Source organism: Phalangium opilio, unplaced genomic scaffold (genome assembly GCF_054372755.1).
Source record: "Phalangium opilio isolate 3A_F unplaced genomic scaffold, DU_Popi_V2 ptg001662l_1, whole genome shotgun sequence".
Lineage (NCBI taxonomy): Eukaryota > Metazoa > Arthropoda > Arachnida > Opiliones > Phalangiidae > Phalangium > Phalangium opilio.
In genome coordinates this window covers 94429-120714 of record NW_028324260.1, presented here as the reverse complement: position 1 = coordinate 120714, position 26286 = coordinate 94429, and the positions used below count along the sequence as shown (strand labels likewise).

The 26286-nt window shown below is 43.9% G+C and overlaps 4 non-coding genes across 4 annotated transcripts; all 4 read left to right on the top strand.

The window, feature by feature from the left end:
* Positions 1–3745: 3745 nt before the first annotated feature.
* TRNAL-CAA (transfer RNA leucine (anticodon CAA)) lies at positions 3746–3867 on the top strand. The gene is made up of 2 exons: positions 3746–3783; positions 3822–3867. It is a non-coding gene; the product is annotated as a tRNA-Leu (tRNA).
* Positions 3868–9739: 5872 nt separating this feature from the next.
* TRNAL-CAA (transfer RNA leucine (anticodon CAA)) lies at positions 9740–9861 on the top strand. Its single transcript has 2 exons — positions 9740–9777; positions 9816–9861. It is a non-coding gene; the product is annotated as a tRNA-Leu (tRNA).
* A 2311-nt stretch (positions 9862–12172) lies between these two features.
* On the top strand, positions 12173–12294 carry TRNAL-CAA (transfer RNA leucine (anticodon CAA)). Its single transcript has 2 exons — positions 12173–12210; positions 12249–12294. It is a non-coding gene; the product is annotated as a tRNA-Leu (tRNA).
* Positions 12295–21165: 8871 nt separating this feature from the next.
* TRNAL-CAA (transfer RNA leucine (anticodon CAA)) lies at positions 21166–21287 on the top strand. Its single transcript has 2 exons — positions 21166–21203; positions 21242–21287. It is a non-coding gene; the product is annotated as a tRNA-Leu (tRNA).
* Positions 21288–26286: the final 4999 nt, after the last annotated feature.

Here is a 26286-nt window from a genome sequence, read left to right as displayed (position 1 = left end):
TCAGGATGGCCGAGCGGTCTAAGGAGCCAGACTCAAGGGGATTAGCTTCCATCGTTCACGATGTGAATCTGTGTATTCTGGTCCTCATTTAGGGGCGTGGGTTCGAATCCCTCTTCTGACACGATATGTTTTAAGAAAATAACTGGATGAGATATAATTTTATAACGTCCAAATTACATAAAACCATGTCAGGATGGCCGAGCGAACTTAGGCGCCAGACTCAAGGGGCTTAGCTTCTTTCGTTCACGATGTGAATCTGTTTATTCTGGTCCTCGTATGAGTGCGAGGGTTCGAACACATTTTTGACACGATATGTTTTCAGAAAATAACCGGATGAGATGTAATTTTAAAACATCCAAATTACACAGAACCACGTCAGGATGGCCGAGCGGTCTAAGGCGCGAGACTCAAGGGGCTTAGCTTCCTTCGTTCACGATGTGAATCTGTGTTTTCTGGTCCTCGTATGAGGGCGTGGGTTCGAATTCCACTTCTGACGCGATATGTTTTATAAAAGTAACTCGAAGAGATGTAATTTTAAACGTCTTAATTACTTAAAACCACGTCAGGATGGCCGAGCGGTCTAAGGCGCCAGACTCAAGGGGATTAGCTTCCTTCGTTCACGATGTGAATCTGTGTATTCTGGTCCTCATTTAGGGGCGTGGGTTCGAATCCCTCTTCTGACACGATATGTTTTAAGAAAATAACTGGATGAGATATAATTTTATAACGTCCAAATTACATAAAACCATGTCAGGATGGCCGAGCGGACTTAGGCGCCAGACTCAAGGGGCTTAGCTTCTTTCGTTCACGATGTGAATCTGTTTATTCTGGTCCTCGTATGAGTGCGAGGGTTCGAACACATTTTTGACACGATATGTTTTCAGAAAATAACTGGATGAGATGTAATTTTAAAACATCCAAATTACACAGAACCACGTCAGGATGGCCGAGCGGTCTAAGGCGCGAGACTCAAGGGGCTTAGCTTCCTTCGTTCACGATGTGAATCTGTGTTTTCTGGTCCTCGTATGAGGGCGTGGGTTCGAATTCCACTTCTGACACGATATGTTTTATAAAAGTAACTCGAAGAGATGTAATTTTAAACGTCTTAATTACTTAAAACCACGTCAGGATGGCCGAGCGGTCTTAGGCGCTAGACTCAAGGGGCTTAGCTTCCTTCGTTCACGATGTGAATCTGTGTATTCTGGTCGTCGTATGAGGGCGTGGGTTCGAATCCCACTTCTGACACGATATGTTTTATAAAAATAACTCGAAGAGATGTAATTTTAAACGTCTAAATTACTTAAAACCACGTCTGGATGGCCGAGCCGTCTTAGGCGCGAGACTCAAGGGGCTTAGCTTCCTTGGTTCAAGATGTAAATCTGTGTATTCTGGTCCTCGTATGAGGGCGTGGGTTCAAATCCTACTTCTGACACGATATTGTTTATGAAAATAACTGGATGAGATGTAATTTTAAAACGTTCAAACTACACAAAACCACGTCAGGATGGCCGAGCGGTCTAATGCGCCAGACTCAAGGGGCTTAGCTTCCTTCATTCACGATGTGAATCTGTGTATTCTGGTCCTCGTATGAGGGCGTGGGTTCGAATCCCACTTCTGACACGATATGTTTTGTAAAAATAAATCGAAGAGATGTAATTTTAAACGTCTAAATTACTTAAAACCACGTCTGGATGGCCGAGCTGTTTTAGGCGCTAGACTCAAGGGGCTTAGTTTCCTTGGTTCACGATCTGAATCTGTGTATTCTGGTCCTTGTATGAGGGCGAGGGTTCGAATCCAATTTTGACACGATCTGTTTTAAGAAAATAACTGGATGAGATGTAATTTTAATACGTCCGAATTACACAAAACCACGTCAGGATGGCCGAGCGGTCTAAGGAGCCAGACTCAAGGGGATTAGCTTCCATCGTTCACGATGTGAATCTGTGTATTCTGGTCCTCATTTAGGGGCGTGGGTTCGAATCCCTCTTCTGACACGATATGTTTTAAGAAAATAACTGGATGAGATATAATTTTATAACGTCCAAATTACATAAAACCATGTCAGGATGGCCGAGCGAACTTAGGCGCCAGACTCAAGGGGCTTAGCTTCTTTCGTTCACGATGTGAATCTGTTTATTCTGGTCCTCGTATGAGTGCGAGGGTTCGAACACATTTTTGACACGATATGTTTTCAGAAAATAACTGGATGAGATGTAATTTTAAAACATCCAAATTACACAGAACCACGTCAGGATGGCCGAGCGGTCTAAGGCGCGAGACTCAAGGGGCTTAGCTTCCTTCGTTCACGATGTGAATCTGTGTTTTCTGGTCCTCGTATGAGGGCGTGGGTTCGAATTCCACTTCTGACGCGATATGTTTTATAAAAGTAACTCGAAGAGATGTAATTTTAAACGTCTTAATTACTTAAAACCACGTCAGGATGGCCGAGCGGTCTAAGGCGCCAGACTCAAGGGGATTAGCTTCCATCGTTCACGATGTGAATCTGTGTATTCTGGTCCTCATTTAGGGGCGTGGGTTCGAATCCCTCTTCTGACACGATATGTTTTAAGAAAATAACTGGATGAGATATAATTTTATAACGTCCAAATTACATAAAACCATGTCAGGATGGCCGAGCGGACTTAGGCGCCAGACTCAAGGGGCTTAGCTTCTTTCGTTCACGATGTGAATCTGTTTATTCTGGTCCTCGTATGACTGCGAGGGTTCGAACACATTTTTGACACGATATGTTTTCAGAAAATAACTGGATGAGATGCAATTTTAAAACATCCAAATTACACAGAACCACGTCAGGATGGCCGAGCGGTCTAAGGCGCGAGACTCAAGGGGCTTAGCTTCCTTCGTTCACGATGTGAATCTGTGTTTTCTGGTCCTCGTATGAGGGCGTGGGTTCGAATTCCACTTCTGACACGATATGTTTTATAAAAGTAACTCGAAGAGATGTAATTTTAAACGTCTTAATTACTTAAAACCACGTCAGGATGGCCGAGCGGTCTTAGGCGCTAGACTCAAGGGGCTTAGCTTCCTTCGTTCACGATGTGAATCTGTGTATTCTGGTCGTCGTATGAGGGCGTGGGTTCGAATCCCACTTCTGACACGATATGTTTTATAAAAATAACTCGAAGAGATGTAATTTTAAACGTCTAAATTACTTAAAACCACGTCTGGATGGCCGAGCCGTCTTAGGCGCGAGACTCAAGGGGCTTAGCTTCCTTGGTTCAAGATGTAAATCTGTGTATTCTGGTCCTCGTATGAGGGCGTGGGTTCAAATCCTACTTCTGACACGATATTGTTTATGAAAATAACTGGATGAGATGTAATTTTAAAACGTTCAAACTACACAAAACCACGTCAGGATGGCCGAGCGGTCTAATGCGCCAGACTCAAGGGGCTTAGCTTCCTTCGTTCACGATGTGAATCTGTGTATTCTGGTCCTCGTATGAGGGCGTGGGTTCGAATCCCACTTCTGACACGATATGTTTTGTAAAAATAAATCGAAGAGATGTAATTTTAAACGTCTAAATTACTTAAAACCACGTCTGAATGGCCGAGCCGTCTTAGGCGCTAGACTCAAGGGGCTTAGTTTTCTTGGTTCACGATGTGAATCTGTGTATTCTGGTCCTTGTATGAGGGCGAGGGTTCGAGTCCAATTTTGACACGATATGTTTTAAGAAAATAACTGGATGAGATGTAATTTTAAAACGTCCGAATTACACAAAACCACGTCAGGATGGCCGAGCGGTCTAAGGCGCCAGACTCAAGGGGATTAGCTTCCTTCGTTCACGATGTGAATCTGTGTATTCTGGTCCTCGTATGAGGGCGTGGGTTCGAATCCCACTTCTGACACGATATGTTTTATAAAAATAACTCGAAGAGATGTAATTTTAAACGTCTAAATTACTTAAAACCACGTCTGGATGGCCGAGCCGTCTTAGGCGCTAGACTCAAGGGGCTTAGTTTCCTTGGTTCACGATGTGAATCTGTGTATTCTGGTCCTTGTATGAGGGCGAGGGTTCGAATCCAATTTTGACACGATATGTTTTAAGAAAATAACTGGATGAGATGTAATTTTAAAACGTCCGAATTACACAAAACCACGTCAGGATGGCCGAGCGGTCTAAGGCGCCAGACTCAAGGTTATTAGCTTCCTTCGTTCACGATGTGAATCTGTGTATTCTGGTCCTCCTTTGAGGGCGTGGGTTCGAATCCCTTTTCTGACACGATATGTTTTAAGAAAATAACTGGATGAGATATAATTTTAAAACGTCCAAATTACATAAAACCACGTCAGGATGGCCGAGCGGACTTAGGCGCCAGACTCAAGGGGCTTAGCTTCCTTCGTTCACGATGTGAATCTGTTTATTCTGGTCCTCGTATGAGTGCGAGGGTTCGAATACAATTTTGACACGATATGTTTTAAGAAAATAACTGAATGAGATGTAATTTTAAAACGTCCAAATTACACAGAACCACGTCAGGATGACCGAGCGGTCTAAGGCGCGAGACTCAAGGGGCTTAGCTTCCTTCGTTCACGATGTGAATCTGTGTATTCTGGTCCTCGTATGAGGGCGTGGGTTCGAATTCCACTTCTGACACGATGTTTTATAAAAGTAACTCGAAGAGATGTAATTTTAAACGTCTAAATTACTTAAAACCACGTCAGGATGGCCGAGCGGTCTTAGGCGCTAGACTCAAGGGGCTTAGCTTCCTTCGTTCACGATGTGAATCTGTGTATTCTGGTCCTCGTATGAGGGCGTGGGTTCGAATCCCACTTCTGACACAATATGTTTTAAGAAAATAACTGGGTGAGATATAATTTTAAAACGTCCAAATTACATAAAACCACGTTTGGATGGCCGAGCGGTCTAAGGCGCGAGACTCAAGGGGCTTAGCTTCCTTCGTTCACGATGTAAATCTGTGTATTCTTGTCCTCGTATGAGGGCGTGGGTTCGAATCCCACTTCTGAAACGATATTGTTTATGAAAATAACTGGATGAGACGTAATTTTAAAACGTCCAAATTACACAAAACCACGTCAGGATGGCCGAGCGGTCAGGTGCGCCAGACTCAAGGGGCTTAGCTTCCTTCGTTCACGATGTGAATCTGTGTATTCTGGTCCTCGTATGAGGGCGTGGGTTCGAATCCCACTTCTGACACGATATGTTTTATAAAAATAACTCGAAGAGATGTAAATTTAAACGTCTAAATTACTTAAAACCACGTCAGGATGGCCGAGCGGTCTTAGGCGCTAGACTCAAGGGGCTTAGCTTCCTTCGTTCACGATGTGAATCTGTGTATTCTGGTCCTCGTATGAGGGCGTGGGTTCGAATCCCACTTCTGACACAATATGTTTTAAGAAAATAACTGGGTGAGATATAATTTTAAAACGTCCAAATTACATAAAACCACGTTTGGATGGCCGAGCGGTCTAAGGCGCGAGACGCAAGGGGCTTAGCTTCCTTCGTTCACGATGTAAATCTGTGTATTCTTGTCCTCGTATGAGGGCGTGGGTTCGAATCCCACTTCTGAAACGATATTGTTTATGAAAATAACTGGATGAGACGTAATTTTAAAACGTCCAAATTACACAAAACCACGTCAGGATGGCCGAGCGGTCAGGTGCGCCAGACTCAAGGGGATTAGCTTCCATCGTTCACGATGTGAATCTGTGTATTCTGGTCCTCATTTAGGGGCGTGGGTTCGAATCCCTCTTCTGACACGATATGTTTTAAGAAAATAACTGGATGAGATATAATTTTATAACGTCCAAATTACATAAAACCATGTCAGGATGGCCGAGCGAACTTAGGCGCCAGACTCAAGGGGCTTAGCTTCTTTCGTTCACGATGTGAATCTGTTTATTCTGGTCCTCGTATGAGTGCGAGGGTTCGAACACATTTTTGACACGATATGTTTTCAGAAAATAACTGGATGAGATGTAATTTTAAAACATCCAAATTACACAGAACCACGTCAGGATGGCCGAGCGGTCTAAGGCGCGAGACTCAAGGGGCTTAGCTTCCTTCGTTCACGATGTGAATCTGTGTTTTCTGGTCCTCGTATGAGGGCGTGGGTTCGAATTCCACTTCTGACGCGATATGTTTTATAAAAGTAACTCGAAGAGATGTAATTTTAAACGTCTTAATTACTTAAAACCACGTCAGGATGGCCGAGCGGTCTAAGGCGCCAGACTCAAGGGGATTAGCTTCCATCGTTCACGATGTGAATCTGTGTATTCTGGTCCTCAATTAGGGGCGTGGGTTCGAATCCCTTTTCTGACACGATATGTTTTAAGAAAATAACTGGATGAGATATAATTTTAAAACGTCCAAATTACATAAAACCACGTCAGGATGGCCGAGCGGACTTAGGCGCCAGACTCAAGGGGCTTAGCTTCCTTCGTTCACGATGTGAATCTGTTTATTCTGGTCCTCGTATGAGTGCGAGGGTTCGAATACAATTTTGACACGATATGTTTTAAGAAAATAACTGAATGAGATGTAATTTTAAAACGTCCAAATTACACAGAACCACGTCAGGATGACCGAGCGGTCTAAGGCGCGAGACTCAAGGGGCTTAGCTTCCTTCGTTCACGATGTGAATCTGTGTATTCTGGTCCTCGTATGAGGGCGTGGGTTCGAATTCCACTTCTGACACGATGTTTTATAAAAGTAACTCGAAGAGATGTAATTTTAAACGTCTAAATTACTTAAAACCACGTCAGGATGGCCGAGCGGTCTTAGGCGCTAGACTCAAGGGGCTTAGCTTCCTTCGTTCACGATGTGAATCTGTGTATTCTGGTCCTCGTATGAGGGCGTGGGTTCGAATCCCACTTCTGACACAATATGTTTTAAGAAAATAACTGGGTGAGATATAATTTTAAAACGTCCAAATTACATAAAACCACGTTTGGATGGCCGAGCGGTCTAAGGCGCGAGACTCAAGGGGCTTAGCTTCCTTCGTTCACGATGTAAATCTGTGTATTCTTGTCCTCGTATGAGGGCGTGGGTTCGAATCCCACTTCTGAAACGATATTGTTTATGAAAATAACTGGATGAGACGTAATTTTAAAACGTCCAAATTACACAAAACCACGTCAGGATGGCCGAGCGGTCAGGTGCGCCAGACTCAAGGGGCTTAGCTTCCTTCGTTCACGATGTGAATCTGTGTATTCTGGTCCTCGTATGAGGGCGTGGGTTCGAATCCCACTTCTGACACGATATGTTTTATAAAAATAACTCGAAGAGATGTAAATTTAAACGTCTAAATTACTTAAAACCACGTCAGGATGGCCGAGCGGTCTTAGGCGCTAGACTCAAGGGGCTTAGCTTCCTTCGTTCACGATGTGAATCTGTGTATTCTGGTCCTCGTATGAGGGCGTGGGTTCGAATCCCACTTCTGACACAATATGTTTTAAGAAAATAACTGGGTGAGATATAATTTTAAAACGTCCAAATTACATAAAACCACGTTTGGATGGCCGAGCGGTCTAAGGCGCGAGACTCAAGGGGCTTAGCTTCCTTCGTTCACGATGTAAATCTGTGTATTCTTGTCCTCGTATGAGGGCGTGGGTTCGAATCCCACTTCTGAAACGATATTGTTTATGAAAATAACTGGATGAGACGTAATTTTAAAACGTCCAAATTACACAAAACCACGTCAGGATGGCCGAGCGGTCAGGTGCGCCAGACTCAAGGGGATTAGCTTCCATCGTTCACGATGTGAATCTGTGTATTCTGGTCCTCATTTAGGGGCGTGGGTTCGAATCCCTCTTCTGACACGATATGTTTTAAGAAAATAACTGGATGAGATATAATTTTATAACGTCCAAATTACATAAAACCATGTCAGGATGGCCGAGCGAACTTAGGCGCCAGACTCAAGGGGCTTAGCTTCTTTCGTTCACGATGTGAATCTGTTTATTCTGGTCCTCGTATGAGTGCGAGGGTTCGAACACATTTTTGACACGATATGTTTTCAGAAAATAACTGGATGAGATGTAATTTTAAAACATCCAAATTACACAGAACCACGTCAGGATGGCCGAGCGGTCTAAGGCGCGAGACTCAAGGGGCTTAGCTTCCTTCGTTCACGATGTGAATCTGTGTTTTCTGGTCCTCGTATGAGGGCGTGGGTTCGAATTCCACTTCTGACGCGATATGTTTTATAAAAGTAACTCGAAGAGATGTAATTTTAAACGTCTTAATTACTTAAAACCACGTCAGGATGGCCGAGCGGTCTAAGGCGCCAGACTCAAGGGGATTAGCTTCCATCGTTCACGATGTGAATCTGTGTATTCTGGTCCTCAATTAGGGGCGTGGGTTCGAATCCCTCTTCTGACACGATATGTTTTAAGAAAATAACTGGATGAGATATAATTTTATAACGTCCAAATTACATAAAACCATGTCAGGATGGCCGAGCGGACTTAGGCGCCAGACTCAAGGGACTTAGCTTCTTTCGTTCACGATGTGAATCTGTTTATTCTGGTCCTCGTATGAGTGCGAGGGTTCGAACACATTTTTGACACGATATGTTTTCAGAAAATAACTGGATGAGATGTAATTTTAAAACATCCAAATTACACAGAACCACGTCAGGATGGCCGAGCGGTCTAAGGCGCGAGACTCAAGGGGCTTAGCTTCCTTCGTTCACGATGTGAATCTGTGTTTTCTGGTCCTCGTATGAGGGCGTGGGTTCGAATTCCACTTCTGACACGATATGTTTTATAAAAGTAACTCGAAGAGATGTAATTTTAAACGTCTTAATTACTTAAAACCACGTCAGGATGGCCGAGCGGTCTTAGGCGCTAGACTCAAGGGGCTTAGCTTCCTTCGTTCACGATGTGAATCTGTGTATTCTGGTCGTCGTATGAGGGCGTGGGTTCGAATCCCACTTCTGACACGATATGTTTTATAAAAATAACTCGAAGAGATGTAATTTTAAACGTCTAAATTACTTAAAACCACGTCTGGATGGCCGAGCCGTCTTAGGCGCGAGACTCAAGGGGCTTAGCTTCCTTGGTTCAAGATGTAAATCTGTGTATTCTGGTCCTCGTATGAGGGCGTGGGTTCAAATCCTACTTCTGACACGATATTGTTTATGAAAATAACTGGATGAGATGTAATTTTAAAACGTTCAAACTACACAAAACCACGTCAGGATGGCCGAGCGGTCTAATGCGCCAGACTCAAGGGGCTTAGCTTCCTTCGTTCACGATGTGAATCTGTGTATTCTGGTCCTCGTATGAGGGCGTGGGTTCGAATCCCACTTCTGACACGATATGTTTTGTAAAAATAAATCGAAGAGATGTAATTTTAAACGTCTAAATTACTTAACACTACGTCAGGATGGCCGAGCGGTCTTAGGCGCTAGACTCAAGGGGCTTAGCTTCCTTCGTTCACGATGTGAATCTGTGTATTCTGGTCCTCGTATGAGGGCGTGGGTTCGAATCCCACTTCTGACACGATTTGTTTTATAAAAATAACTCGAAGTGATGTAATTTTAAACGTCTAAGTTACTTAAAACCACGCCTGGATGGCCGAGCCGTCTTAGGCGCTAGACTCAAGGGGCTTAGTTTCCTTGGTTCACGATGTGAATCTGTGTATTCTGGTCCTTGTATGAGGGCGAGGGTTCGAGTCCAATTTTGACACGATATGTTTTAAGAAAATAACTGGATGAGATGTAATTTTAAAACGTCCGAATTACACAAAACCACGTCAGGATGGCCGAGCGGTCTAAGGCGCCAGACTCAAGGGGATTAGCTTCCTTCGTTCACGATGTGAATCTGTGTATTCTGGTCCTCGTATGAGGGCGTGGGTTCGAATCCCACTTCTGACACGATATGTTTTATAAAAATAACTCGAAGAGATGTAATTTTAAACGTCTAAATTACTTAAAACCACGTCTGGATGGCCGAGCCGTCTTAGGCGCTAGACTCAAGGGGCTTAGTTTCCTTGGTTCACGATGTGAATCTGTGTATTCTGGTCCTTGTATGAGGGCGAGGGTTCGAATCCAATTTTGACACGATATGTTTTAAGAAAATAACTGGATGAGATGTAATTTTAAAACGTCCGAATTACACAAAACCACGTCAGGATGGCCGAGCGGTCTAAGGCGCCAGACTCAAGGTTATTAGCTTCCTTCGTTCACGATGTGAATCTGTGTATTCTGGTCCTCCTTTGAGGGCGTGGGTTCGAATCCCTCTTCTGACACGATATGTTTTAAGAAAATAACTGGATCAGATATAATTTTAAAACGTCCAAATTACATAAAACCACGTCAGGATGGCCGAGCGGACTTAGGCGCCAGACTCAAGGGGCTTAGCTTCCTTCGTTCACGATGTGAATCTGTTTATTCTGGTCCTCGTATGAGTGCGAGGGTTCGAATACAATTTTGACACGATATGTTTTAAGAAAATAACTGGATGAGATGTAATTTTAAAACGTCCAAATTACACAGAACCACGTCAGGATGACCGAGCGGTCTAAGGCGCGAGACTCAAGGGGCTTAGCTTCCTTCGTTCACGATGTGAATCTGTGTATTCTGGTCCTCGTATGAGGGCGTGGGTTCGAATTCCACTTCTGACACGATGTTTTATAAAAGTAACTCGAAGAGATGTAATTTTAAACGTCTAAATTACTTAAAACCACGTCAGGATGGCCGAGCGGTCTTAGGCGCTAGACTCAAGGGGCTTAGCTTCCTTCGTTCACGATGTGAATCTGTGTATTCTGGTCCTCGTATGAGGGCGTGGGTTCGAATCCCACTTCTGACACAATATGTTTTAAGAAAATAACTGGGTGAGATATAATTTTAAAACGTCCAAATTACATAAAACCACGTTTGGATGGCCGAGCGGTCTAAGGCGCGAGACTCAAGGGGCTTAGCTTCCTTCGTTCACGATGTAAATCTGTGTATTCTTGTCCTCGTATGAGGGCGTGGGTTCGAATCCCACTTCTGAAACGATATTGTTTATGAAAATAACTGGATGAGACGTAATTTTAAAACGTCCTAATTACACAAAACCACGTCAGGATGGCCGAGCGGTCAGGTGCGCCAGACTCAAGGGGCTTAGCTTCCTTCGTTCACGATGTGAATCTGTGTATTCTGGTCCTCGTATGAGGGCGTGGGTTCGAATCCCACTTCTGACACGATATGTTTTATAAAAATAACTCGAAGAGATGTAATTTTAAACGTCTAAATTACTTAAAACCACGTCAGGATGGCCGAGCGGTCTTAGGCGCTAGACTCAAGGGGCTTAGCTTCCTTCGTTCACGATGTGAATCTGTGTATTCTGGTCGTCGTATGAGGGCGTGGGTTCGAATCCCACTTCTGACACGATATGTTTTATAAAAATAACTCGAAGAGATGTAATTTTAAACGTCTAAATTACTTAAAACCACGTCTGGATGGCCGAGCCGTCTTAGGCGCGAGACTCAAGGGGCTTAGCTTCCTTGGTTCAAGATGTAAATCTGTGTATTCTGGTCCTCGTATGAGGGCGTGGGTTCAAATCCTACTTCTGACACGATATTGTTTATGAAAATAACTGGATGAGATGTAATTTTAAAACGTTCAAACTACACAAAACCACGTCAGGATGGCCGAGCGGTCTAATGCGCCAGACTCAAGGGGCTTAGCTTCCTTCGTTCACGATGTGAATCTGTGTATTCTGGTCCTCGTATGAGGGCGTGGGTTCGAATCCCACTTCTGACACGATATGTTTTGTAAAAATAAATCGAAGAGATGTAATTTTAAACGTCTAAATTACTTAACACTACGTCAGGATGGCCGAGCGGTCTTAGGCGCTAGACTCAAGGGGCTTAGCTTCCTTCGTTCACGATGTGAATCTGTGTATTCTGGTCCTCGTATGAGGGCGTGGGTTCGAATCCCACTTCTGACACGATTTGTTTTATAAAAATAACTCGAAGTGATGTAATTTTAAACGTCTAAGTTACTTAAAACCACGTCTGGATGGCCGAGCCGTCTTAGGCGCTAGACTCAAGGGGCTTAGTTTCCTTGGTTCACGATGTGAATCTGTGTATTCTGGTCCTTGTATGAGGGCGAGGGTTCGAGTCCAATTTTGACACGATATGTTTTAAGAAAATAACTGGATGAGATGTAATTTTAAAACGTCCGAATTACACAAAACCACGTCAGGATGGCCGAGCGGTCTAAGGCGCCAGACTCAAGGGGATTAGCTTCCTTCGTTCACGATGTGAATCTGTGTATTCTGGTCCTCGTATGAGGGCGTGGGTTCGAATCCCACTTCTGACACGATATGTTTTATAAAAATAACTCGAAGAGATGTAATTTTAAACGTCTAAATTACTTAAAACCACGTCTGGATGGCCGAGCCGTCTTAGGCGCTAGACTCAAGGGGCTTAGTTTCCTTGGTTCACGATGTGAATCTGTGTATTCTGGTCCTTGTATGAGGGCGAGGGTTCGAATCCAATTTTGACACGATATGTTTTAAGAAAATAACTGGATGAGATGTAATTTTAAAACGTCCGAATTACACAAAACCACGTCAGGATGGCCGAGCGGTCTAAGGCGCCAGACTCAAGGTTATTAGCTTCCTTCGTTCACGATGTGAATCTGTGTATTCTGGTCCTCCTTTGAGGGCGTGGGTTCGAATCCCTCTTCTGACACGATATGTTTTAAGAAAATAACTGGATCAGATATAATTTTAAAACGTCCAAATTACATAAAACCACGTCAGGATGGCCGAGCGGACTTAGGCGCCAGACTCAAGGGGCTTAGCTTCCTTCGTTCACGATGTGAATCTGTTTATTCTGGTCCTCGTATGAGTGCGAGGGTTCGAATACAATTTTGACACGATATGTTTTAAGAAAATAACTGGATGAGATGTAATTTTAAAACGTCCAAATTACACAGAACCACGTCAGGATGACCGAGCGGTCTAAGGCGCGAGACTCAAGGGGCTTAGCTTCCTTCGTTCACGATGTGAATCTGTGTATTCTGGTCCTCGTATGAGGGCGTGGGTTCGAATTCCACTTCTGACACGATGTTTTATAAAAGTAACTCGAAGAGATGTAATTTTAAACGTCTAAATTACTTAAAACCACGTCAGGATGGCCGAGCGGTCTTAGGCGCTAGACTCAAGGGGCTTAGCTTCCTTCGTTCACGATGTGAATCTGTGTATTCTGGTCCTCGTATGAGGGCGTGGGTTCGAATCCCACTTCTGACACAATATGTTTTAAGAAAATAACTGGGTGAGATATAATTTTAAAACGTCCAAATTACATAAAACCACGTTTGGATGGCCGAGCGGTCTAAGGCGCGAGACTCAAGGGGCTTAGCTTCCTTCGTTCACGATGTAAATCTGTGTATTCTTGTCCTCGTATGAGGGCGTGGGTTCGAATCCCACTTCTGAAACGATATTGTTTATGAAAATAACTGGATGAGACGTAATTTTAAAACGTCCTAATTACACAAAACCACGTCAGGATGGCCGAGCGGTCAGGTGCGCCAGACTCAAGGGGCTTAGCTTCCTTCGTTCACGATGTGAATCTGTGTATTCTGGTCCTCGTATGAGGGCGTGGGTTCGAATCCCACTTCTGACACGATATGTTTTATAAAAATAACTCGAAGAGATGTAATTTTAAACGTCTAAATTACTTAAAACCACGTCAGGATGGCCGAGCGGTCTTAGGCGCTAGACTCAAGGGGCTTAGCTTCCTTCGTTCACGATGTGAATCTGTGTATTCTGGTCCTCGTATGAGGGCGTGGGTTCGAATCCCACTTCTGACACAATATGTTTTAAGAAAATAACTGGGTGAGATATAATTTTAAAACGTCCAAATTACATAAAACCACGTTTGGATGGCCGAGCGGTCTAAGGCGCGAGACTCAAGGGGCTTAGCTTCCTTCGTTCACGATGTAAATCTGTGTATTCTTGTCCTCGTATGAGGGCGTGGGTTCGAATCCCACTTCTGAAACGATATTGTTTATGAAAATAACTGGATGAGACGTAATTTTAAAACGTCCAAATTACACAAAACCACGTCAGGATGGCCGAGCGGTCAGGTGCGCCAGACTCAAGGGGCTTAGCTTCCTTCGTTCACGATGTGAATCTGTGTATTCTGGTCCTCGTATGAGGGCGTGGGTTCGAATCCCACTTCTGACACGATATGTTTTATAAAAATAACTCGAAGAGATGTAATTTTAAACGTCTAAATTACTTAAAACCACGTCAGGATGGCCGAGCGGTCTTAGGCGCTAGACTCAAGGGGCTTAGCTTCCTTCGTTCACGATGTGAATCTGTGTATTCTGCTCCTCCTTTGAGGGCGTGGGTTCGAATCCCTCTTCTGACACGATATGTTTTAAGAAAATAACTGGATGAGATGTAATTTTAAAACGTCCAAATTACACAGAACCACGTCAGGATGGCCGAGCGTTCTAAGGCGCGAGACTCAAGGGGCTTAGCTTCCTTCGTTCACGATGTTAATCTGTGTATTCTGGTCCTCGTATGAGGGCGTGGGTTCGAATTCCACTTCTGACACTATATGTTTTAAGAAAATAACTGGGTGAGATATAATTTTAAAACGTCCAAATTACATAAAACCACGTCTGAATGGCCGAGCGGTCTAAGGCGCGAGACTCAAGGGGCTTAGCTTCCTTCGTTCACAATGTAAATCTGTGTATTCTTGTCCTCGTATGAGGGCGTGGGTTCGAATCCCACTTCTGAAACGATATTGTTTATGAAAATAACTGGATGAGACGTAATTTTAAAACGTCCAAATTACACAAAACCACGTCAGGATGGCCGAGCGGTCTAGTGCGCCAGACTCAAGGGGCTTAGCTTCCTTCGTTCACGATGTGAATCTGTGTATTCTGGTCCTCGTATGAGGGCGTGGGTTCGAATCCCACTTCTGACACGATATGTTTTATAAAAATAACTCGAAGAGATGTAATTTTAAAACGTCCAAATTACATAAAACCACGTCTGGATGGCCGAGCGGTCTAAGGCGCGAGACTCAAGGGGCTTAGCATCCTTCGTTCACGATGTAAATCTGTGTATTTTGGTCCTTGTATGAGGGCGAGGGTTCGAATCCAATTTTGACACGATATGTTTTAAGAAAATAACTGGATGAGATGTAATTTTAAAACGTCCGAATTACATAAAACCACGTTTGGATGGCCGAGCGGTCTAAGGCGCGAGACTCAAGGGGCTTAGCTTCCTTCGTTCACGATGTAAATCTGTGTATTCTTGTCCTCGTATGAGGGCGTGGGTTCGAATCCCACTTCTGAAACGATATTGTTTATGAAAATAACTGGATGAGACGTAATTTTAAAACGTCCAAATTACACAAAACCACGTCAGGATGGCCGAGCGGTCAGGTGCGCCAGACTCAAGGGGCTTAGCTTCCTTCGTTCACGATGTGAATCTGTGTATTCTGGTCCTCGTATGAGGGCGTGGGTTCGAATCCCACTTCTGACACGATATGTTTTATAAAAATAACTCGAAGAGATGTAATTTTAAACGTCTAAATTACTTAAAACCACGTCTGGATGGCCGAGCCGTCTTAGGCGCTAGACTCAAGGGGCTTAGTTTCCTTGGTTCACGATGTGAATCTGTGTATTCTGGTCCTTGTATGAGGGCGAGGGTTCGAATCCAATTTTGACACGATATGTTTTAAGAAAATAACTGGATGAGATGTAATTTTAAAACGTCCGAATTACACAAAACCACGTCAGGATGGCCGAGCGGTCTAAGGCGCCAGACTCAAGGTTATTAGCTTCCTTCGTTCACGATGTGAATCTGTGTATTCTGGTCCTCCTTTGAGGGCGTGGGTTCGAATCCCTTTTCTGACACGATATGTTTTAAGAAAATAACTGGATGAGATATAATTTTAAAACGTCCAAATTACATAAAACCACGTCAGGATGGCCGAGCGGACTTAGGCGCCAGACTCAAGGGGCTTAGCTTCCTTCGTTCACGATGTGAATCTGTTTATTCTGGTCCTCGTATGAGTGCGAGGGTTCGAATACAATTTTGACACGATATGTTTTAAGAAAATAACTGAATGAGATGTAATTTTAAAACGTCCAAATTACACAGAACCACGTCAGGATGACCGAGCGGTCTAAGGCGCGAGACTCAAGGGGCTTAGCTTCCTTCGTTCACGATGTGAATCTGTGTATTCTGGTCCTCGTATGAGGGCGTGGGTTCGAATTCCACTTCTGACACGATGTTTTATAAAAGTAACTCGAAGAGATGTAATTTTAAACGTCTAAATTACTTAAAACCACGTCAGGATGGCCGAGCGGTCTTAGGCGCTAGACTCAAGGGGCTTAGCTTCCTTCGTTCACGATGTGAATCTGTGTATTCTGGTCCTCGTATGAGGGCGTGGGTTCGAATCCCACTTCTGACACAATATGTTTTAAGAAAATAACTGGGTGAGATATAATTTTAAAACGTTCAAATTACATAAAACCACGTTTGGATGGCCGAGCGGTCTAAGGCGCGAGACTCAAGGGGCTTAGCTTCCTTCGTTCACGATGTAAATCTGTGTATTCTTGTCCTCGTATGAGGGCGTGGGTTCGAATCCCACTTCTGAAACGATATTGTTTATGAAAATAACTGGATGAGACGTAATTTTAAAACGTCCAAATTACACAAAACCACGTCAGGATGGCCGAGCGGTCAGGTGCGCCAGACTCAAGGGGCTTAGCTTCCTTCGTTCACGATGTGAATCTGTGTATTCTGGTCCTCGTATGAGGGCGTGGGTTCGAATCCCACTTCTGACACGATATGTTTTATAAAAATAACTCGAAGAGATGTAAATTTAAACGTCTAAATTACTTAAAACCACGTCAGGATGGCCGAGCGGTCTTAGGCGCTAGACTCAAGGGGCTTAGCTTCCTTCGTTCACGATGTGAATCTGTGTATTCTGGTCCTCGTATGAGGGCGTGGGTTCGAATCCCACTTCTGACACAATATGTTTTAAGAAAATAACTGGGTGAGATATAATTTTAAAACGTCCAAATTACATAAAACCACGTTTGGATGGCCGAGCGGTCTAAGGCGCGAGACTCAAGGGGCTTAGCTTCCTTCGTTCACGATGTAAATCTGTGTATTCTTGTCCTCGTATGAGGGCGTGGGTTCGAATCCCACTTCTGAAACGATATTGTTTATGAAAATAACTGGATGAGACGTAATTTTAAAACGTCCAAATTACACAAAACCACGTCAGGATGGCCGAGCGGTCAGGTGCGCCAGACTCAAGGGGATTAGCTTCCATCGTTCACGATGTGAATCTGTGTATTCTGGTCCTCGTATGAGGGCGTGGGTTCGAATCCCACTTCTGACACGATATGTTTTATAAAAATAACTCGAAGAGATGTAATTTTAAACGTCTAAATTACTTAAAACCACGTCTGGATGGCCGAGCCGTCTTAGGCGCTAGACTCAAGGGGCTTAGTTTCCTTGGTTCACGATGTGAATCTGTGTATTCTGGTCCTTGTATGAGGGCGAGGGTTCGAATCCAATTTTGACACGATATGTTTTAAGAAAATAACTGGATGAGATGTAATTTTAAAACGTCCGAATTACACAAAACCACGTCAGGATGGCCGAGCGGTCTAAGGCGCCAGACTCAAGGTTATTAGCTTCCTTCGTTCACGATGTGAATCTGTGTATTCTGGTCCTCCTTTGAGGGCGTGGGTTCGAATCCCTTTTCTGACACGATATGTTTTAAGAAAATAACTGGATGAGATATAATTTTAAAACGTCCAAATTACATAAAACCACGTCAGGATGGCCGAGCGGACTTAGGCGCCAGACTCAAGGGGCTTAGCTTCCTTCGTTCACGATGTGAATCTGTTTATTCTGGTCCTCGTATGAGTGCGAGGGTTCGAATACAATTTTGACACGATATGTTTTAAGAAAATAACTGAATGAGATGTAATTTTAAAACGTCCAAATTACACAGAACCACGTCAGGATGACCGAGCGGTCTAAGGCGCGAGACTCAAGGGGCTTAGCTTCCTTCGTTCACGATGTGAATCTGTGTATTCTGGTCCTCGTATGAGGGCGTGGGTTCGAATTCCACTTCTGACACGATGTTTTATAAAAGTAACTCGAAGAGATGTAATTTTAAACGTCTAAATTACTTAAAACCACGTCAGGATGGCCGAGCGGTCTTAGGCGCTAGACTCAAGGGGCTTAGCTTCCTTCGTTCACGATGTGAATCTGTGTATTCTGGTCCTCGTATGAGGGCGTGGGTTCGAATCCCACTTCTGACACAATATGTTTTAAGAAAATAACTGGGTGAGATATAATTTTAAAACGTTCAAATTACATAAAACCACGTTTGGATGGCCGAGCGGTCTAAGGCGCGAGACTCAAGGGGCTTAGCTTCCTTCGTTCACGATGTAAATCTGTGTATTCTTGTCCTCGTATGAGGGCGTGGGTTCGAATCCCACTTCTGAAACGATATTGTTTATGAAAATAACTGGATGAGACGTAATTTTAAAACGTCCAAATTACACAAAACCACGTCAGGATGGCCGAGCGGTCAGGTGCGCCAGACTCAAGGGGCTTAGCTTCCTTCGTTCACGATGTGAATCTGTGTATTCTGGTCCTCGTATGAGGGCGTGGGTTCGAATCCCACTTCTGACACGATATGTTTTATAAAAATAACTCGAAGAGATGTAAATTTAAACGTCTAAATTACTTAAAACCACGTCAGGATGGCCGAGCGGTCTTAGGCGCTAGACTCAAGGGGCTTAGCTTCCTTCGTTCACGATGTGAATCTGTGTATTCTGGTCCTCGTATGAGGGCGTGGGTTCGAATCCCACTTCTGACACAATATGTTTTAAGAAAATAACTGGGTGAGATATAATTTTAAAACGTCCAAATTACATAAAACCACGTTTGGATGGCCGAGCGGTCTAAGGCGCGAGACTCAAGGGGCTTAGCTTCCTTCGTTCACGATGTAAATCTGTGTATTCTTGTCCTCGTATGAGGGCGTGGGTTCGAATCCCACTTCTGAAACGATATTGTTTATGAAAATAACTGGATGAGACGTAATTTTAAAACGTCCAAATTACACAAAACCACGTCAGGATGGCCGAGCGGTCAGGTGCGCCAGACTCAAGGGGACTAGCTTCCATCGTTCACGATGTGAATCTGTGTATTCTGGTCCTCATTTAGGGGCGTGGGTTCGAATCCCTCTTCTGACACGATATGTTTTAAGAAAATAACTGGATGAGATATAATTTTATAACGTCCAAATTACATAAAACCATGTCAGGATGTCCGAGCGAACTTAGGCGCCAGACTCAAGGGGCTTAGCTTCTTTCGTTCACGATGTGAATCTGTTTATTCTGGTCCTCGTATGAGTGCGAGGGTTCGAACACATTTTTGACACGATATGTTTTCAGAAAATAACTGGATGAGATGTAATTTTAAAACATCCAAATTACACAGAACCACGTCAGGATGGCCGAGCGGTCTAAGGCGCGAGACTCAAGGGGCTTAGCTTCCTTCGTTCACGATGTGAATCTGTGTTTTCTGGTCCTCGTATGAGGGCGTGGGTTCGAATTCCACTTCTGACGCGATATGTTTTATAAAAGTAACTCGAAGAGATGTAATTTTAAACGTCTTAATTACTTAAAACCACGTCAGGATGGCCGAGCGGTCTAAGGCGCCAGACTCAAGGGGATTAGCTTCCATCGTTCACGATGTGAATCTGTGTATTCTGGTCCTCATTTAGGGGCGTGGGTTCGAATCCCTCTTCTGACACGATATGTTTTAAGAAAATAACTGGATGAGATATAATTTTATAACGTCCAAATTACATAAAACCATGTCAGGATGGCCGAGCGGACTTAGGCGCCAGACTCAAGGGACTTAGCTTCTTTCGTTCACGATGTGAATCTGTTTATTCTGGTCCTCGTATGAGTGCGAGGGTTCGAACACATTTTTGACACGATATGTTTTCAGAAAATAACTGGATGAGATGTAATTTTAAAACATCCAAATTACACAGAACCACGTCAGGATGGCCGAGCGGTCTAAGGCGCGAGACTCAAGGGGCTTAGCTTCCTTCGTTCACGATGTGAATCTGTGTTTTCTGGTCCTCGTATGAGGGCGTGGGTTCGAATTCCACTTCTGACACGATATGTTTTATAAAAGTAACTCGAAGAGATGTAATTTTAAACGTCTTAATTACTTAAAACCACGTCAGGATGGCCGAGCGGTCTTAGGCGCTAGACTCAAGGGGCTTAGCTTCCTTCGTTCACGATGTGAATCTGTGTATTCTGGTCGTCGTATGAGGGCGTGGGTTCGAATCCCACTTCTGACACGATATGTTTTATAAAAATAACTCGAAGAGATGTAATTTTAAACGTCTAAATTACTTAAAACCACGTCTGAATGGCCGAGCCGTCTTAGGCGCGAGACTCAAGGGGCTTAGCTTCCTTGGTTCAAGATGTAAATCTGTGTATTCTGGTCCTCGTATGAGGGCGTGGGTTCAAATCCTACTTCTGACACGATATTGTTTATGAAAATAACTGGATGAGATGTAATTTTAAAACGTTCAAACTACACAAAACCACGTCAGGATGGCCGAGCGGTCTAATGCGCCAGACTCAAGGGGCTTAGCTTCCTTCGTTCACGATGTGAATCTGTGTATTCTGGTCCTCGTATGAGGGCGTGGGTTCGAATCCCACTTCTGACACGATATGTTTTGTAAAAATAAATCGAAGAGATGTAATTTTAAACGTCTAAATTACTTAACACTACGTCAGGATGGCCGAGCGGTCTTAGGCGCTAGACTCAAGGGGCTTAGCTTCCTTCGTTCACGATGTGAATCTGTGTATTCTGGTCCTCGTATGAGGGCGTGGGTTCGAATCCCACTTCTGACACGATTTGTTTTATAAAAATAACTCGAAGTGATGTAATTTTAAAAGTCTAAGTTACTTAAAACCACGTCTGGATGGCCGAGCCGTCTTAGGCGCTAGACTCAAGGGGCTTAGTTTCCTTGGTTCACGATGTGAATCTGTGTATTCTGGTCCTTGTATGAGGGCGAGGGTTCGAGTCCAATTTTGACACGATATGTTTTAAGAAAATAACTGGATGAGATGTAATTTTAAAACGTCCGAATTACACAAAACCACGTCAGGATGGCCGAGCGGTCTAAGGCGCCAGACTCAAGGGGATTAGCTTCCTTCGTTCACGATGTGAATCTGTGTATTCTGGTCCTCGTATGAGGGCGTGGGTTCGAATCCCACTTCTGACACGATATGTTTTATAAAAATAACTCGAAGAGATGTAATTTTAAACGTCTAAATTACTTAAAACCACGTCTGGATGGCCGAGCCGTCTTAGGCGCTAGACTCAAGGGGCTTAGTTTCCTTGGTTCACGATGTGAATCTGTGTATTCTGGTCCTTGTATGAGGGCGAGGGTTCGAATCCAATTTTGACACGATATGTTTTAAGAAAATAACTGGATGAGATGTAATTTTAAAACGTCCGAATTACACAAAACCACGTCAGGATGGCCGAGCGGTCTAAGGCGCCAGACTCAAGGTTATTAGCTTCCTTCGTTCACGATGTGAATCTGTGTATTCTGGTCCTCCTTTGAGGGCGTGGGTTCGAATCCCTCTTCTGACACGATATGTTTTAAGAAAATAACTGGATCAGATATAATTTTAAAACGTCCAAATTACATAAAACCACGTCAGGATGGCCGAGCGGACTTAGGCGCCAGACTCAAGGGGCTTAGCTTCCTTCGTTCACGATGTGAATCTGTTTATTCTGGTCCTCGTATGAGTGCGAGGGTTCGAATACAATTTTGACACGATATGTTTTAAGAAAATAACTGGATGAGATGTAATTTTAAAACGTCCAAATTACACAGAACCACGTCAGGATGACCGAGCGGTCTAAGGCGCGAGACTCAAGGGGCTTAGCTTCCTTCGTTCACGATGTGAATCTGTGTATTCTAGTCCTCGTATGAGGGCGTGGGTTCGAATTCCACTTCTGACACGATGTTTTATAAAAGTAACTCGAAGAGATGTAATTTTAAACGTCTAAATTACTTACAACCACGTCAGGATGGCCGAGCGGTCTTAGGCGCTAGACTCAAGGGGCTTAGCTTCCTTCGTTCACGATGTGAATCTGTGTATTCTGGTCCTCGTATGAGGGCGTGGGTTCGAATCCCACTTCTGACACAATATGTTTTAAGAAAATAACTGGGTGAGATATAATTTTAAAACGTCCAAATTACATAAAACCACGTTTGGATGGCCGAGCGGTCTAAGGCGCGAGACTCAAGGGGCTTAGCTTCCTTCGTTCACGATGTAAATCTGTGTATTCATGTCCTCGTATGAGGGCGTGGGTTCGAATCCCACTTCTGAAACGATATTGTTTATGAAAATAACTGGATGAGACGTAATTTTAAAACGTCCAAATTACACAAAACCACGTCAGGATGGCCGAGCGGTCAGGTGCGCCAGACTCAAGGGGCTTAGCTTCCTTCGTTCACGATGTGAATCTGTGTATTCTGGTCCTCGTATGAGGGCGTGGGTTCGAATCCCACTTCTGACACGATATGTTTTATAAAAATAACTCGAAGAGATGTAATTTTAAACGTCTAAATTACTTAAAACCACGTCAGGATGGCCGAGCGGTCTTAGGCGCTAGACTCAAGGGGCTTAGCTTCCTTCGTTCACGATGTGAATCTGTGTATTCTGCTCCTCCTTTGAGGGCGTGGGTTCGAATCCCTCTTCTGACACGATATGTTTTAAGAAAATAACTGGATGAGATGTAATTTTAAAACGTCCAAATTACACAGAACCACGTCAGGATGGCCGAGCGTTCTAAGGCGCGAGACTCAAGGGGCTTAGCTTCCTTCGTTCACGATGTTAATCTGTGTATTCTGGTCCTCGTATGAGGGCGTGGGTTCGAATTCCACTTCTGACACTATATGTTTTAAGAAAATAACTGGGTGAGATATAATTTTAAAACGTCCAAATTACATAAAACCACGTCTGAATGGCCGAGCGGTCTAAGGCGCGAGACTCAAGGGGCTTAGCTTCCTTCGTTCACAATGTAAATCTGTGTATTCTTGTCCTCGTATGAGGGCGTGGGTTCGAATCCCACTTCTGAAACGATATTGTTTATGAAAATAACTGGATGAGACGTAATTTTAAAACGTCCAAATTACACAAAACCACGTCAGGATGGCCGAGCGGTCTAGTGCGCCAGACTCAAGGGGCTTAGCTTCCTTCGTTCACGATGTGAATCTGTGTATTCTGGTCCTCGTATGAGGGCGTGGGTTCGAATCCCACTTCTGACACGATATGTTTTATAAAAATAACTCGAAGAGATGTAATTTTAAAACGTCCAAATTACATAAAACCACGTCTGGATGGCCGAGCGGTCTAAGGCGCGAGACTCAAGGGGCTTAGCATCCTTCGTTCACGATGTAAATCTGTGTATTTTGGTCCTTGTATGAGGGCGAGGGTTCGAATCCAATTTTGACACGATATGTTTTAAGAAAATAACTGGATGAGATGTAATTTTAAAACGTCCGAATTACATAAAACCACGTTTGGATGGCCGAGCGGTCTAAGGCGCGAGACTCAAGGGGCTTAGCTTCCTTCGTTCACGATGTAAATCTGTGTATTCTTGTCCTCGTATGAGGGCGTGGGTTCGAATCCCACTTCTGAAACGATATTGTTTATGAAAATAACTGGATGAGACGTAATTTTAAAACGTCCAAATTACACAAAACCACGTCAGGATGGCCGAGCGGTCAGGTGCGCCAGACTCAAGGGGCTTAACTTCCTTCGTTCACGATGTGAATCTGTGTATTCTGGTCCTCGTATGAGGGCGTGGGTTCGAATCCCACTTCTGACACGATATGTTTTATAAAAATAACTCGAAGAGATGTAATTTTAAACGTCTAAATTACTTAAAACCACGTCAGGATGGCCGAGCGGTCTTAGGCGCTAGACTCAAGGGGCTTAGCTTCCTTCGTTCACGATGTGAATCTGTGTGTTCTGGTCCTCGTATGAGGGCGTGGGTTCGAATCCCACTTCTGACACGATATGTTTTAAGAAAATAACTGGGTGAGATATAATTTTAAAACGTCCAAATTACATAAAACCACGTCTGGATGGCCGAGCGGTCTAAGGCGCGAGACTCAAGGGGCTTAGCATCCTTCGTTCACGATGTAAATCTGTGTATTTTGGTCCTTGTATGAGGGCGAGGGTTCGAATCCAATTTTGACACGATATGTTTTAAGAAAATAACTGGATGAGATGTAATTTTAAAACGTCCGAATTACACAAAACCACGTCAGGATGGCTGAGCGGTCTAAGGCGCCAGACTTAAGGGGATTAGTTTCCTTCGTTCACGATGTGAATCTGTGTATTCTGCTCCTCCTTTGAGGGCGTGGGTTCGAATCCCTCTTCTGACACGATATGTTTTAAGAAAATAACTGGATGAGATGTAATTTTAAAACGTCCAAATTACACAGAACCACGTCAGGATGGCCGAGCGTTCTAAGGCGCGAGACTCAAGGGGCTTAGCTTCCTTCGTTCACGATGTTAATCTGTGTATTCTGGTCCTCGTATGAGGGCGTGGGTTCGAATTCCACTTCTGACACTATATGTTTTAAGAAAATAACTGGGTGAGATATAATTTTAAAACGTCCAAATTACATAAAAACATGTCTGAATGGCCGAGCGGTCTAAGGCGCGAGACTCAAGGGGCTTAGCTTCCTTCGTTCACAATGTAAATCTGTGTATTCTTGTCCTCGTATGAGGGCGTGGGTTCGAATCCCACTTCTGAAACGATATTGTTTATGAAAATAACTGGATGAGACGTAATTTTAAAACGTCCAAATTACACAAAACCACGTCAGGATGGCCGAGCGGTCAGGTGCGCCAGACTCAAGGGGCTTAGTTTCCTTCGTTCACGATGTGAATCTGTGTATTCTGGTCCTCGTATGAGGGCGTGGGTTCGAATCCCACTTCTGACACGATATGTTTTATAAAAATAACTCGAAGAGATGTAATTTTAAACGTCTAAATTACTTAAAACCACGTCAGGATGGCCGAGCGGTCTTAGGCGCTAGACTCAAGGGGCTTAGCTTCCTTCGTTCACGATGTGAATCTGTGTGTTCTGGTCCTCGTATGAGGGCGTGGGTTCGAATCCCACTTCTGACACGATATGTTTTAAGAAAATAACTGGGTGAGATATAATTTTAAAACGTCCAAATTACATAAAACCACGTCTGGATGGCCGAGCGGTCTAAGGCGCGAGATTCAAGGGGCTTAGCATCCTTCGTTCACGATGTAAATCTGTGTATTTTGGTCCTTGTATGAGGGCGAGGGTTCGAATCCAATTTTGACACGATATGTTTTAAGAAAATAACTGGATGAGATGTAATTTTAAAACGTCCGAATTACACAAAACCACGTCAGGATGGCTGAGCGGTCTAAGGCGCCAGACTTAAGGGGATTAGTTTCCTTCGTTCACGATGTGAATCTGTGTATTCTGCTCCTCCTTTGAGGGCGTGGGTTCGAATCCCTCTTCTGACACGATATGTTTTAAGAAAATAACTGGATGAGATGTAATTTTAAAACGTCCAAATTACACAGAACCACGTCAGGATGGCCGAGCGTTCTAAGGCGCGAGACTCAAGGGGCTTAGCTTCCTTCGTTCACGATGTTAATCTGTGTATTCTGGTCCTCGTATGAGGGCGTGGGTTCGAATTCCACTTCTGACACTATATGTTTTAAGAAAATAACTGGGTGAGATATAATTTTAAAACGTCCAAATTACATAAAAACACGTCTGAATGGCCGAGCGGTCTAAGGCGCGAGACTCAAGGGGCTTAGCTTCCTTCGTTCACAATGTAAATCTGTGTATTCTTGTCCTCGTATGAGGGCGTGGGTTCGAATCCCACTTCTGAAACGATATTGTTTATGAAAATAACTGGATGAGACGTAATTTTAAAACGTCCAAATTACACAAAACCACGTCAGGATGGCCGAGCGGTCAGGTGCGCCAGACTCAAGGGGCTTAGCTTCCTTCGTTCACGATGTGAATCTGTGTATTCTGGTCCTCGTATGAGGGCGTGGGTTCGAATCCCACTTCTGACACGATATGTTTTATAAAAATAACTCGAAGAGATGTAATTTTAAACGTCTAAATTACTTAAAACCACGTCAGGATGGCCGAGCGGTCTTAGGCGCTAGACTCAAGGGGCTTAGCTTCCTTCGTTC